Here is a 16,732-nt window from a genome sequence, read left to right as displayed (position 1 = left end):
GAGTTAACTCTTTGCATGAGGTGGCCAAAGTATTGGAGTTTCAGCTTTAGCATCATTCCTTCCAAAGAAATGCCAGGGCTTCAGAATGGACTGCTTGGATCTCCTTGCAGTCCAAGGGACTCTCAGTGTTCACAATCTCAAAGGATGTTGGAAATTGCCCAGAAGTAGCTTTTTAATTAATATAAGCTGGGACTTGCACGCAGGCCCTTGAGCTAGTCCAGTGCTCTGCGTTCTCCACAGACACTCACCACAAACTAATACCTTAGCACCAAACTTTGGGGTTTGCCTCTTCACTTCTGCAGACCCACTAATCTGAGAATTTAAAAGGGCCAGTCAGTTCTGATTTCTTCTCTCCTGGCTGGGCACTACTGTCACCATCTCTGCTTTTCCAGGAGGACAGTTATGTTTTCAGAGATGAGCGTCCCTTTTTGAACACAGCTGTAGGTTAGCATGATCAATATTGCAAATTCTTCAGCTCACTGACCAAAAAATACATCAATTGGATTTCTCTAGAACACTCAGTCACAACTCCACAACTCCTCCTACCCAGGTTCCCAGCCTCCTCACTGCCGCTTCCCTTAGCCTTCCCAAGACTTGTTATTTTGCTAAAAAAGACCAGTCTCGTCCTCTTCTCACCCTCCCCATCTCAACACACACACACATAGGCATGTGGACAAATTGAAAAGCCTCCACGTGTCCTCCCCTCTGGTCTGAGCATCTTCTGTAGAAAGCCCTGCTCCCGTTCCCAGTGGACACTCACCAGTGCATACGAAGCACAGCGTTGTCAGCAGCCCAGGAGAGGAGTGGATGGAGGTGCTCTGGCCCCAGTGCCCTTTTATCCCAGCCTTGCGCTCTACCCTCAGATGTGAGACAGTACCTGGGCATGAGAAGACTGCTTCCTTCCACCCACGTGGTTCCTGTGACAGGTGATGACTGGCAGTTTCCTCCATGTGGCTCAGGACATCCGTGACCACCAAGGAATATGGCTGCTCAGAAATGAAGGCAGGGAGGGAAAATCCTCTTGTCCTTCCCCACTTGTTTTTTCTGAAGGGTGCCTTTCTTGAGGACTCCTGCCTTTCCTTCTTGGAACCATCCTGCCTCCATCCCTACCCCTTGCTCTGCCCAACACTATCTTTTTCTTCCCAAATGTTATTAATGACTACATACAATCTGGTTTAAAGCAAGTGTTTAAGATATTGCTTCATGTTTTATTCCATCTTCATAACTCTGACACTATATATATATATATATGTATATATATATATATATATAAAATAGGTGTGTAGTTTCAACTTTATAGTAATGGCATCATACTTGAGTGACTCATCTGTAACTTTCTTTCTTCTTTAAACATGACTTTGTGAGTTAGTCAAGCTGATTTGTGTAGCTATAGTTTCTTTCTACAATGTATAGTATCCATCTATGAGTACAGCTTGAGAGCTTGATTTTATCCTTCCTCTTTTTTTAGATGAGCACTTAGATTGTTTGCTCTCTTTGCTGTATAAATATTGTAGCTATGGAGATTTTTGTTTGTCTTCATATATGTTGGAGAGATTCTCTAAGTTAAGCCCCTACAAGTGGGGCTGTTGTGTTTTAGATCATGTCCATTACTCTAATCTCCTCTTATCAGTTTCTAGTTCTATGTATGATATATTAATAAAAGAATCATCCTTTCTACATGTTGTTACTGGACTTAAAATAATTGCCATTTGATGCATATGAATTGGTATACTATTGCAGTTTTAATGTGTCTTTCTTTCTTAGTAATGATCATGACCATCTTTTTATGTTGGTCATTTGAATTTTCTCTTCTATGAATTTTCTGTTTTTATTTTAAAACTATTTTCTATTTTTAATTTCTTTTTGTTAGGATCTGTAAGTGTTCTTCACATATCCTGGTTACTAATGCACTATTATTAAATGAGTTGTATCTTTCCCAAATAAATTGTTTTCCTGTTTGCCTTTAATACTGTCATTTAATTAGAAAGTGTTTTATTTTTAATATAACTGCATTTCTGCAACATTGTATTGTTTGCACTTTTCATGATTTTAAGACTTCTCAACCATTTGTAAATTCAGAAATCTGTTCTTTTCAGTTTTCTTTAGAAAGTTGTAAAATTTTGCTTTCCTTCAGAAGTTAAGGGAGTTTGGGGCAGAATGGATACATGTATATGCATGGCCCAATGACTTTGCTGTGTGCTTGAAAAGATCGCATTGTTAATTGGCTATACGCCAATATAAAGTAAGAAGTTTTTAAAAAGTTAAAGCCCTTATTCAACCTAGAAAGAATTTTTGTACAATTTCATATTTTTTCCAAGTGGATAACAGTTGTCTCCTTATCATAATCAAATATTTCACTTTCACCACTAATCTAAAATACCTACTCAGTCATAACTGAGTTTCCACATATGTGCACTTCTGTAGTTGGACTGATGATCATTTTCATTGTCAGTTTGTCCCTGTGAGACTATCTTGCTGCCTTCATTAATGTAGGCGTAAAATCAGTTGCACTATCTAATCATACAGTTTCCATGATTTTGTTCTGCTCCCTAAGATTATTTTAACAATTACTAGATCTCTGCTGGTTTTTTTTTTTTAATCAATTTTAGGGTCAGTTTGTCATGTCCCACAAATGAAAATGAAGAAAGACAAATCATCTTTAGAACTGTGATGAAAATTTCACAAGATATTTTCATTAATTTGTGAAGGGGTGACAAATTTTATGATAATTTTTATTCATCCATAAATACAGTATAACTCTACTTATTTTGGTACTTTATAATGTATTTCAATAAAGTCTTCTCTTTTACCAAAAAATTTTACACAAGGATCATATTTTAGACTTTATATATTTTTTATACTTTAGCAAATTCTAAAATTATATTTTTGAATTACTTTTTGCTGGTCAGTAAAAACATAATTTATTATATATTCTGATATATCTTGCAACTTTTTAAACTTTTGTTATTATTTTAATTTCCTAGTAGCAATTATCCTTGCACAGAAAATTTTTATAAAACCTTTTTTCCTTAGGTTACATTCTTAGAAGTTCAATGCCTGTTTTAAAGAGTATGTTCATCTTAAAGCAAATTTGTATACGAAGAGTAATTATGTGTTGAATAATGAATCACCAAACTTCCATTCAGATGGCTAGGCCAATTTATATTTCTAACAACTTAAGATCCACTTTTGATCACCTTCAGCAATACTGAGTTTTGTTACCCCTTTTATATTTGTTCCAGTCCCGCATAAAGGAATAAATTTAATAGGCCTCATTCCTGAGAAGTTATTCTTATTTATTTGCACTTTGTGGTTACTTGCACGTACAAACATGAAACAATAAATTTCAAAATGTATTACTCGTGTGAATTTCTTCCTAAGCTATTTGTTCTTGCATTTTGTCCATTAGTTTGTAGGTAGGTTTATTCATTTTCTATAAAATTATAATAAATTTCTGTTTATTTTGAATTTTGACCTATTATTGATTTGTATATTTTGTTTTCTCTCAGGTGGTTGTTTTGAAAATGATGCCTTGCCCCATATAGGTTTTTAATGTGGTGATATTTTCTTAATTAATTTTTTAAATTGTAGGATAATTGCTTTACAATATTGCAGTGGGTTTTGCCATACACTGACATGAATCAGCCACGGGTGCACATGTGTCCCCCAGACCTGACCTCCCTCCCGCTTCCCTCCCCGCCGTCCCTCTGGGTTGCCCCAGAGCACCAGCTTTCAGTGCCCTGCTTCACGCATCAAACTTCCCCTGGTCATCTGTTTACACATGGAATACACATGTTTCAATGCTATTCTCTCAAATCATCCCACCCTCACCTTCTCCCACAGATCCCCAAAGCCTGTTCTTTATGTCTGTGTCTCTTTTACTGCCTTGCGTACAGGATCATCGTTGCCATCTTTCTAAATTCCATATATATGCATTAAGTGAAGTCGTTCAGTCGTGTCTGACTCTTTGCGACCCCAGGGACTGTAGTCTACCAGGCTCTTCTGTCCATGGGATTTTCCAGGCAATAGTACTGGAGTGGATTGCCATTTCCTTCTCCAGGAGATCTTCCTGACCCAGGGATCAAACCCAGGTCTCCCCCACTGTAGACAGATGCTTTACCGTCTGAGCCCTAGAGTCTTCTATATATGCATTAATATGCAGTATTTGTGTTTCTCTCTGACTTACTTCACTCTGTAGGATAAGCTCCCATTTCATCCACCTCATTAGAATTGACTCAAATGTGTTCCTTTTTATAGCAGAGTAATATTCCATTGTGTCAATATGTACCACTACTTCCTCATCCACTCATCTGCCAATGGACATCTAGGTTGCTTCCATGTCCTAGCTATTGTAAACAGTGCTGCAGTCAACACTGGGATACATGTGTCTCTCTCAATTAATGCGGTGATATTTTTTGCCATGCTTAAACTATTTTACTTATAAAAAAATCCTAGGTACATATTCTAGTAATTTTTGAGTATTGATTTATTGTTGTTACTATAAGTAGATGTTTGGAGTAGAAGGAAATGAATCAGAATCACTCATATGCATAGTGTGGAATCTAGAAAACAGAGCAAAATTCACCGTCTGCATTAATTCTCACTAGGGGTCAGAATTCCTCTCTCCTATCTCCTGAGATTATGAAGGCCTGACCACTGAAGAAACATGTTCTCTCAGAAAATCAGTCCTTTACTAGCGCACATCATTTATGTTAAAATGGTACCCAAGCCATTGAGATCTAAACCCAGGTGTAAAGATGTTACATCATGTTGCTAAACCCAAGTCAAGTTAACTGGTATTTTAGGGCACTGCCCTTTGTGATGGCAGAGGCATGGACAAAATAATTTCCACATCCCATCGTCTTTGGAATGAATAGACTGGATTCCTGAATCAAAGCTACCTGCATGAGCAAAGTAATCAAAATTACTAATTAAATATACTGTTTGAAACAGCATGAACCATACTCAGGTATTCAAGGAAAAAATTTATGCAAGACGATAGAGTTTGTACACTGTAATGTGAACATCTCAGAGTAAGAATTCTCTTGATAGTGGCTTAAGTCATCATCAAAGGAAAATTAACACTGATATTAATCAACAAATTTTAAAACTCATTACCCATTGAATGCACAGTCCTATATTGGGAGCTGATGAGGGAGATAGAAATATAAGACCCAAGCTGAGGATTTAAGGAGAGTTTGTTTTAAATGTATTTCAGAGAGAAGACACAAAAAGAATATCACAGGAGGTTATATTTGAACAAAACAGTTTCAGTAGAACATAAAACATGGAATAAAGCATAGGAGTTTGATAAGCAGAAACAAATTACAGTAGAAAAAAAGTGAGCCATTTCAGCTTAAGAAGAACATTTCTAAATGGAAGTAGCAAAGCCTATACTGGAGATGTAGCCAAGGTCTACAAAGCCCTCAACAATCCATCAGTAGAGACTGGCTCATTGTAGACCCCAAGGTGAAACCTCCTTAGTGGTCCAGGAAACTTACTTCTGAAGGTGACGGATGGAACCCAATGAAGAATAGAATTCAATAAGGGAATTGAAACCCACTGAGGGATGGGGCAAAGGAGAGATAGGCATTTAAGAGGCAGAACAATTGAGAGAAGGCTGAGCACCAGGCAATTCCAGATGCAGAGAGAAGCATGGTGAGATACATACGTGTGTGTGAGGGTGTAGGTGCGTATACATCCACGCACATACGTATCTTCACATATTTAGTCTCTCTCATCATCTCTGTAATATTTCTAAGTAGTGGTGTGCTCAACTACATACAGACCACATATCTCAACACTGTAGGGTTCATACTGCACAAAGTGACCTCAGTTCAGTTCAGTCGCTCAGTCGTGTCCGACTCTTTGCGACCCCATGAATCACAGCACACCAGGCCTCCCTGTGCATCACCAACTCCCAGAGTTCACTCAACTCATGTCCATTGAGTCAGCGATGCCATTTAGCCATCTCATCCTCTGTCGTCCCCTTCTCCTCCTGCCCCCAATCCCTTGCAGCATCAGAGTCTTTTCCAATGAGTCAACTCTTCACATGAGATGGCCAAAATATTGGAGTTTCAGCCTCAGCATCAGTCCTTTCAATGAACACCCAGGACTGATCTCCTTTAGGATGGACTGGTTGGATCTCCTTGCAGTCCAAGGGATTCTCAAGAGTATTCTCCAACACCACAGTTCAAAAGCATCAATTCTTCAGCGCTCAGCTTTCTTCACTGTCCAACTCTCATATTCATATATGATGACTGGAAAAACCATAGCCTTGACTAGATGGACCTTTGTTGGCAAGGTAATATCTCTGCTTTTCAATACACTATCTAGGTTGGTCAAACTTCCAAGGAGTAAGTGTCTTTTAATTTCATGGCTACAGTCACCATCTGCAGTGATTTTGGAGACCAAAAAAATAAATAAATAAATAAACTCTGACACTGTTTCCGCTGTTTCCCCATCTATTTCCCATGAAGTGATGGGACCAGATGCCATGATCTTCGTTTTCTGAATGTTGAGCTTTAAGCCAACTTTTCCCTCTCCTCTTTCACTTTCATCAAGAGGCTTTTAGCTCCTCTTCACTTTCTGCCATAAGGGTGGTGTCATCTGCATATCTGAGGTTATTGAGATTTCTCTGAGCATTCTTGATTCCAGCTTGTGATTCTTCCACCCCAGCGTTTCTCATGATGTACTCTGCATAGAAATTAAATAAGCAGGGTGACAATATACAGCCTTGACATACTCCTTTTCCTATTTGGAACCAGTCTGTTGTTCCATGTCCAGTTCTAACTGTTGCTTCCTGACTTGCATACAGGTTTCTCAACAGGCAGGTCAGGTGATCTGGTATTCCCATCTCTTTCAGAATTTTCTACAGTTTATTGTGATCCACACAGTCAAAGGCTTTGGCATAGTCAATAAAACAGAAATAGGTGTTTTTCTGGAATTTTCTTGCTTTTCCCATGATCCAGCAGATGTTAGCAATTTGATCTCTGGTTCCTCTGCCTTTTCTAAAACCAGCTTGAACATCTGGAAGTTCATGGTTTACATATTGCTGAAGCCTGGCTTGGAGAATTTTGAGCATTACTTTACTAGCATGTGAGATGAGTGCAATTATGCAGTAGTTTGAGCATTCTTTAGCATTGCCTTTCTTTGGGATTGGAATGAAAACTGACCTTTTCCAGTCCTGTGGCCACTGCAGAGTTTTCCAAATTTGCTGGCATATTGAGTGCAGCACTTTCACAGCATCATCTTTCAGGATTTGAAATAGCTCAACTGGAATTCCATCACCTCCACTAGCTTTGTTCGTAATGATGCTTTCTAAGGCCCACTTGACTTCACATTCCAGGATGTCTAGCTCTAGATGAGTGATCACACCATCGTGCAGCCAGTAGGTGGCAGAATGATTCTCTCAGTCTGTATGACTCTTTAAATGAGGTTCTTAGTTGTTGTGGAACATATACATATGCACACAACCCCAAACTCATGCCCCTGAAGGTACACACACACACACACACTCTCTCTCTCACTAATAGAGTTGGAAGATTCTGTGAAACTTGATTTAAACCAGATTGCTCAGAACCTTTGAATTAAGACTTGGGAGACAAGAAAAAAAAAGAGTCGGGAATTCAAGGTCTAAAATTAATCAAGTGGGTGTCTTTCAGGGAGAGAGAGTGGGGAGGAATTATAGGTAGGGATTTTCTTCCCTGCCACCTTTTCTAAGCAGTCCTATTCCTGTTTGGGAGCAGCTGCCAGGAGCTAAATGGAGGGAGGCAGAGAGGAGCTGCCAGTGTCACCAGTCACAGGAGCCACATGGGTGGCAGGAGGAAGTCTTCTCATGCCCAGGTCACGTCTCACACCTGAGGGCAGAGCCCAAGATCAAGATAAAAGGGCCTTGGGCCCAGAGCACCTCCATCCACTCCTCTCCTGAGGTGCTGACAACCCTGTGCTGTGTGTACCCTAGTGAGTGTCCACTGGGAGTGGGAGCAGGACCTTCCACAGAGGATGCTCAGAGCAGAAGGGAGGTTGGGGAGTGGGGGGCAGGGCTGAGAGGGTAACAGGCAGGAAGGCCAGGGGTCTCCAAACGGAGGAAATAGCCTGCAAGTGTCAGACATTTTATCTCTCTTAAGCGGCAGGAGGAAACAAACTAAGGATATTTTTCTTTCTCTATACACATTTAAAAGGAGGTTTCTCTCAAAATTCTGTGTTGCCATAATGACACCTGGTTTCACCTGAAGTTAACCAATGCCTTTTTTATGGAAATGTTTATCTTAGGCTATGCTAATGTACTATGCATTTACCCCAAACTCTGTCTTCAAGCCGGTTCTGCCTTTTGGGCTCAGAACCTACTTGATAAACCAGTATGTTATACTCCAATATTGTTCCTCTAATCTATGTAAATAAAACTATTTCTATGGTGCTGTGCCCTTCCTCAAGATTCAAGTTAATCCTTTTATGGCCCAAGATAAACCATTTGGAGCCAAGATTATCCCAAAATACATCTTATGGGTGAGGGGCCTGGTGCCATTCTGAGTTTTGAGACATTCCTTTCTTTCATTAACAGGCTGCTTGTGACTATATAACATCCAGCTAAAGACTAGCAGGGGGATACTCTTTCTGCCCCCTTCTGACGCCTATGTCAGAAGCTTTCTCTATCTCTTTTATACTTTAATAAAACTTATTACACAAAACTCTGAGTGATCAAGCCTCGTCTCTGGCCCCGGATTGAATTCTTCTCCTCCGGGGGCCAAGAATCCAGGTGTTGTAATTCAACAACAACCTTTCAGGGCCTTGGGGATGGCAAGAATGAGGGGAGCTAGAAAGAAAATCTAGAAATCTGATGAAGGATGAGCTGTGAAGCAGGAGGTGGCATTTGTGTATCTATGCTCTGTGCTCTAAGTTAGTTCTATATCTTTTTGAGTTTCTCAGACTTAGATAAGACAGAACTTTCAGAATGAAAATCTTACCCTGGAGAAATCGGCTGTTTCTTCTACAAAGCCTCTACTTGGGTCATAGTGGTTTTCAAACAGTGGAGATCAGAGGCAATATAGTTTGGGTTTGATAAACACAGAGACCCATGGGCCTCACCCTCATGAAGTTCCATTTAGTCGGTCAGAAGTGGTGCCTGGTCATCTGTATCAGAAACTCATAAGTTGAATGAGTAACATGTTGAAATTCACCTGCTAAAGTGTGAAAAAATGGTTATATGTAATAAACGGTGTATAACCAAGACTAGATTCACTAGACCAGAAAACCTAGGTTCACATTCAGCTTGCCTTGATTGGTTTGGGACTCTCTTCTCTATTTCTAAAATGATCTGGTAACTCTTTTTATATACACATAGAAATAGATATATACCTGTATACATAGGTATAGATATATGCAAGCAAATACAGATACAGATAGATAATATAGAAACAGAATTGCAAAGGGTCAACATATGGGCTGGTTAACCAAATACATATGTATAATCCAACCAGTCCATTCTGAAGGAGATCAGCCATGGGATTTCTTTGGAAGGAAAGATGCTAAAGCTGAAACTCCAGCACTTTGGCCACCTCATGAGAAGAGTTGACTCATTGGAAAAGACTCTGATGCTGGGAGGGATTGGGAGCAGGAGGAGAAGGGGACGACAGAGGATGAGATGGCTGGATGGCATCATGGACTCAATGGATGTGAGTCTGAGTGAACTCCGGGAGTGGGTGATGGACAGGGATGCCTGGCGTGCTTTGATTCATGGGGTCGCAAAGAGTCGGACATGACTGAGCAACTGAACTGAACTGAACTGATATATGATACATATGATAACAATATGTGTCTCTGGAAAGCTATCTGGGAAATTCCTCCAGAAGGGAATTCTTAGTTCTTCCTTAGCAGAGAACACTGCTGCTCCAAGCTGGCTCCTCAGTGAGTCAGATCAGTCGCTCAGTCGTGTCTGACTCTGCAACCCCATGGACTGCTGCATGCCAGGCTTCCCTGTCCATCACCAACTCTTGGATCTTGCTCAAACTGATGTCCATCGAGTCGGTGATGCCAACTGGCTCCTAAAGTGGACATTTTCAGAATTCTGAGTGGTGTAGAGTGAACTTGAGTCAGATTTTGTGAAGGCTAATTTTGCCTTCTCTAGTGAAAGTATCCTGACTTTGGGCAGCTTTGTCAACTCAGTTGTGCTCTATGTCTTGCTTTGTTGAAAGAAGACAACCTATGTCTGTTTTACAAAAAGTTCTCAAATTTCAAATAAGGTAGTGGGAAAGCATTTGAAAACTATATTGTAGACATAATTTCTCCATGACTGACTTTGCCAGGGTTTTAGAATGTGGGGGAAAGACAAGATGGCAAAAGTCCATAAAGGAGGTCTCTGTGTGCTGGTCTGACCTGTTCTCTGACTCTCCCTCAGCTCCTGAACATGCCCACCAAGATGTCCTGTCAGCAGAGCCAATAGCAATGCCAGCCCCCTCCCAAGTGCCCCACCCTGAAATGTCCCCCAAAGTGCCCCCAGTCTCCTCCTGCTGTGGTGTCAGCTCCGGGGGCTGCTGCAGCTCTGGGTCTGGGGGCTGCTGCCTGAGCCACCACAGGTGCCGCAGGTCCCACTGCTGTAGACCCCAGAGCTCTGACTGTTGCAGCCAGCCCTCGGGGGGCTCCAGGTGCTGCGGATGGGGGAGCCGTCAGTCCTCTGGAGTCGGCTCCCACTGGAGTGGACGCTGAGCCAAGAAGAGCTGACATGGGGACAGCAAGTGCACAAACACTTTCTCCTCCTCCTGCTCTTCCAACTGGGCCTCCCCCTCTTGCTGGGGGTCTGGGTAGGGCCTTTGAGCTCTGGTCCTAAGGAGCCCTGTGCCCTGGGATCCAGGAACCCGAAAGCTCTTCTCCAAACCAATTTATTGACCTCCTTTCCCATAAACGTGACAGCCCTGGGACTCCGAAAGCACAGAGCCCATGTCCCTCTGCAGTGTCTCTTTTTGCATAAACCAGGCTGATGTGAAACAATAAAGCTGGAAATCTGTATTCCTTCTTGCATTGACTGATTTTTTATTTCTATATCATTTTTCTCATACTATATCCTCATATCCCAGTTCCCTTAATGTGTCAGTATCTACAGGTCTTTTCCAGATTTATCTCTTGTGCTGCTAATGTCCTTTATAGCAAAACAAAATTTTATTGATTTAGTATCTAATTCAGAATCCAACACTGCATTTAGTGGCCATGTTTTTTTTGGTCTCCCATCTATGACAGTTCTTCAGGTTTCTTTGTCTTTCACGACCGAGGTTGTTTAAGAGCCATTGGTTTTTGTACGGTGTTCCTCAATTCAGATTTTTCTAATGTTTCTTCTTGACTAGATGTGAGTTAGCATTTTTGTAGGGATCCCATAGAAAGTGAAGTGAAAGTGTTAGTTGCTCAGTCAGGTCCAATTCTTTGTGACCCCACGGACTGTAGCTCACTAGGCTTCTCTGTCCATGGAATTCTCCAGGCAAGAATACTGGAGTGGGTAGCCATTCCCTTCTCCAGGGGATCTTCCCTACCCAGAGACTGAACCTGGGTCTTCAGCATTGGAGGCAGATTTTTTTACCATCTGAGCCACGAGGGAAGGTGGTACTATATCCTTCTTAGAATTTGATATTCAGTTTCATAGTGTATATAATTACTTGTCCTATTCCTGGTGATACAATTTTGACTGCCTGGTTTAGGTGACGTCTACCCCGGTTGTTCATTGCCTATTTACTATTTTTTTTTTAACATGGAAACATATATTACCATATTTAAAACAGATAGCCAATAGGAATTTGCTATTTAACTGCTGCTGCTGCTGCTAAGTCTCTTAGTCCTGTCCGACTCTGTGCGACCCCATAGACGGGAGCCCACGAGGCTCCCCCGTCCCTAGGATTCTCCAGGCAAGAACACTGGAGTGGGTTGCCATTTCCTTCTCCAATGCATGAAAGTGAAAAGTGAAAGTGAAGTCCCTCAGTCATGTCCAGGTCTTAGCGACGCCATGGACTGCAGTCTACAAGGCTCCTCAGCCCATGGGATTTTCCAGGCAAGAGTAGTGGAGTGGGGTGCCCTTGCTTTCTCCAACTGGGGGAACTCAAATCGGGGCTCTGTAACAACCTAGAGGGAGTGCGATGGGGAGGGAAGAAGCAGGGAGGTTCAACACGGAGGCAACATTATGTGTTCAGTTCAGTTCAGTTCAGTTCAGTCGCTCAGCTGTGTCCTACTCTTTGCGACCCCATGAATTGCAGCACACCAGGCCTCCCTGTCCATCACCAACTCCCGGAGTTCACTCAAACTCACGTCCATCGAGTTGACGATGCCATCCAGCCATCTCATCCTCTGTCGTCCCCTTCTCCTTCTGCCCCCAATCCCTCCCAACATATGTATACCTATGGCTGATTCATGTTGATGTTGAGCAGAAACCAGCTCAATACTGTATAGCAATTATCCTTCAATTAAAAATAAATTAAAAAAAATAAAATAACTGGTGAGAGATACTTTGATAGTATTTAAATATCTATATTTTACCAAATATTTACCCCAAACATTTTTTGGAATCTGTTCATTCTATATGAAACAATTATTACTCTGGTGTCACTGATGTCATTGATTATAATTTGTGATTTACATATTGATCTTGTATCCTGCTACTTTGCTGAACTCTTTTATTCAGTTTAGTGAAATGAACATTTTTGTAAATGAATTTTTCCTATACCATATCTTTATTTTCTTAGGTTAAGTTCATATACAAAGTTATTGAATGAAAGGCTATGTTCATTTTAATTTTAAATTGATTACACAGTCGTAAGTACTAAATTGTCATCCAGAATAATTATGCCAATTTATATTGCCACCATCAAATTTGAATGTTTATTACCAAAAATTCTCACATCCAAAATTTTATTAGCCATTACAATAATTGTTATTTTGAAACAAATAAATTAATCTGATAAACCACATCCTCAAAGATAAGATATTTGTTCTTTTTTTTGTAATGTTTCAAATATTAGTAATGTTGAACATGGTATGACTTTTAGCATAACAGATGGCATCTTGAGCATACCCAGTTATTACTGTAATTCCATTGACCCTACCAGGACTGTACTGTGTAGTAACTCTTTTCTCTACAGTCAAGGGCTGCGTAATTAATAGATATTGTCTAATGCTTATTAGATTCAGGTAGCCTCTCTGCTCTGTTAGTCTCAGACAATGAAAAAGACCTTTGCTGCTATATTCCTAGTACCCATGAGACTAGTTATCCATCATAAATAAGATAAGGTCTTGGCTTAGGAATGCACTCCCAGTCTTCAAGCATATACCCTATTCCCTAGATTAGCTATAAAACATTTCTCCAAAGAAGACATACAGATGGCTAACAAACACATGAAAAGATGCTCAACATCACTCATTATTGGAGATAATCAAGACCACAATGAGATACCATTTCACACCAGTCAGAATGGCTGTGATCCAAAAGTCTACAAGCAATTAATGCTGGAGAGGGTGTGGAGAAAAGGGAATCCTCTTACGCTGTTGGTGGGAATGCAAACTAGTGCAGCCACTATGGAGAACAGTGTGGCGATTCCTTAAAAAACTGGAAATTGAACTGCCTTATGACCCAGTATGTCATCTGTATATCTGAGGTTATTGATATTTCTCCTGGCAATCTTGATTCCAGCTTGTGTTTCTTCCAGTCCATCGTTTCTCAAGATGTACTCTGCGTAGAAGTTAAATAAGCAGGGTGACAATATACAGCCTTGACGTACTCCTTTTCCTATTTGGAACCAGTCTGTTGTTCCATGTCCGGTTCTAACTGTTGCTTCCTGACCTGCATGCAGACTTCTCAAGAGGCAGGTTAGGTGGTCTGGTATTCCCATCTCTTTCAGAATTTTCCAGTTTCTTGTGATCCACACAGTCAAAGGCTTTGGCATAGTCAATAAAGCAGAAATAGATGTTTTTCTGGAACTCTCTTGCCTTTTCAATGATCCAGAGGTTGTTGGCAATTTGATCTCTGGTTCCTCTGCCTTTTCTAAAACCAGCTTGAACATCAGGAAGTTCATGGTTCACGTATTGCTGAATCCTGGCTTGGAGAATTTTGAGCATTACTTTACTAGCATAGGAACTAAAAAGCCTGTTGAGGAAAGTAAAAGAGGAGAGTGAAAAAGTTGGCTTAAAGCTCAACATTCAGAAAATGAAGATCATGCCATCCAGTCCCATCACTCCATGCAAAATAGATGGGGAAACATTGGAAAGTGTCAGACTTTATTTTTGGGGGCTCCAAAATCACTGCAGATGGTGACTGCAGCCATGAAATTAAATGCTTACTCCTTGGAAGAAAAGTTATGACCAACATAGATAGCATATTCAAAAGCAGAAACATTACTTTGCCGACTAAGGTCCGTCTAGTCAAGGCTATGGTTTTTCCAGTAGTCATGTATGGATATGAGAGTTGGGCTGTGAAGAATGCTGAGCACCAAAGAATTGATGCTTTTGAACTGTGGTGTTGGAGAAGACTCTTGAGAGTCCCTTGGACTGCAAGGAGATCCAACCAGTCCATTCTGAAGGAGATCAGCCCTGGGATTTCTTTGGAAAGAATGATGCTAAGGCTGAAACTCCAGTACTTTGGCCACCTCATGCGAAGAGTTGACTCATTGGAAAAGACTCTGATGCTGGGAGGGATTGGGGGCAGGAGGAGAAGGGGACGACAGAGGATGAGATGGCTGGATGGCATCACTGACTTGACGGCTATGAGTCTGAGTGAACTCCAGGAGATGGTGATGGACAGGGAGGCCTGGCATGCTGCGATTCATGGGGTCACAAAGAGTCGGACACGACTGAGCGACTGAACTGAACTGATGACCCAGCAATCCCGCTGCTAGGCATACACATCGAGGAAATCAGAATTGAAAGAGACACATGTACCCCAGTGTTCATCGCAGCACTGTTTATAATAGCCAGGACATGGAAGCAACCTAGATGTCCATCAGCAGAGGAATGGATAAGAAAGCTGTGGTACATATATACAATGGAGTATTACTCAGCCATTAAAAAGAATACATTTGAATCAGTTCTAATGAGGTGGATGAAACTGGAGCCTATTATACAGAGTGAAGTAAGCCAGAAAGAAAAACACCAATACAGTATACTAACACATATATATGGAATTTAGAAAGATGGTAATGATAACCCTGTATGCCAGACAGCAAAAGAGACAGAGATTTATAGAACAGACTTTTGGACTCTGTGGGAGAGGGAGAGGGAGATGGTGGGATGATTTGGGAGAATGGCATTGAAACATGTATACTATCATGTAAGAAATGAATCTCCAGTCTAGGTTCGATACAGGATACAGGATGCTTGGGGCTGGTTCACTGGGATGAATCCCCAGAGAGATGATATGGGGAGAGAGGTGGGAGGAGGTGGTTCAGGATTGGGAACTCATGTACACCCATGGTGGATTCATGTCAATGTATGACAAAACCAATACAGTATTGTAAAGTAAAAAAACAAAAACAAAAAACTGACCTAGTGGCCACTTGGTGGTTCAGAATGCAGCAGCTCATGCTTTTGAGTCGTCATTGCCCAATTCTACTAACTTGAATTTTAACCACAATAAACTTCATATTTCTATTTTAAGGAGTTGTCTGTTTTGTTTTGCATCTCAAGATATCTTCTCAGTTCGGTGGCCACTTTTCATTCCCTTTGTCCTCAGACAAACATCTTTTCAAATTTTTTGTGCCTCTGTGCTTGAGAAAATGCACTCACGCATATATGTGTGTGCATGTGTGTGTGTGAGAGAGAGGGAGAGAATAAGAATGGGCTGCCTCTTTCCTTTGTCCATTAGATTTTTTGTGTTTTCTTTTTCCTTTTTAAGACATGTTTTTATATTAGGAATATTAAATCCTTACCTGGCACATGTGTTGTGTTTCTGTGTGGTTGATTACTTGTCCTTCTGCCTTTGCAACACACAATTAAATTTGTGTATAGTTTACCCACCTTTTCCTTACATATTATGGGATTTGTGCCATTCTTAAAGTATTTTCCGGACATTTAATAATGAAGTAACAATCACCTATATATTCTATTTCCTTTATAGTATTGTCTCATCATTTAAAATTTAAAAGAAAGTTTTTCAAGAATGAGGAAAAAGTTACAGTTTGTTCATGTACAGTCTGTAGCTTAAAAGGGAGGAGAGTGAAAAGGCACAGAAAAAAATAGTCTGAATTCTTTCACATTAAATCTCAGCAGTGCCTCCTCTAGCTCATTGAGAAGATGAAAGAATGAAAATATAAGAAAAAGAACCCTTGCATTAATACGTGACCTCAGAAAGCCTTTGGTAACCAAACTGTTTATTGAATGAGGCCAAAGCCATTGACAGCTAATATCCAAAGCCAAAGGGTCAGTCCAAGTGATATGGTTATAATCACGGCTCTGACTCATCACCTAAGTCCAAATATTTAGATTGATATTTGGGCTCTGCCCTACCTCAAGGAAGAGGTGTGGACCAGATGACCTCTTTATCCCATCATTGTAGGAATCAGAAGCTGGGATCGTGTGTGAGCCAGTACACAGATATCCTGTCTACTCCCCCTTAACTAAGCTAATTGGAATAACCTGGGCCAATGTCATAACCAGGTGAGACAGGGGCAGATCTCTGCAGGGTGATGTGGCTATCACAACTCATGGTGCCTATCTCAGTGTGTGGTCTCCTAGGAGCATAACCTGTCATAGAGAAGAGCTACTTGTA

Source organism: Ovis aries, chromosome 1 (assembly GCF_016772045.2).
Source record: "Ovis aries strain OAR_USU_Benz2616 breed Rambouillet chromosome 1, ARS-UI_Ramb_v3.0, whole genome shotgun sequence".
Lineage (NCBI taxonomy): Eukaryota > Metazoa > Chordata > Mammalia > Artiodactyla > Bovidae > Ovis > Ovis aries.
Note: the sequence above shows the minus strand (reverse complement) of the source record.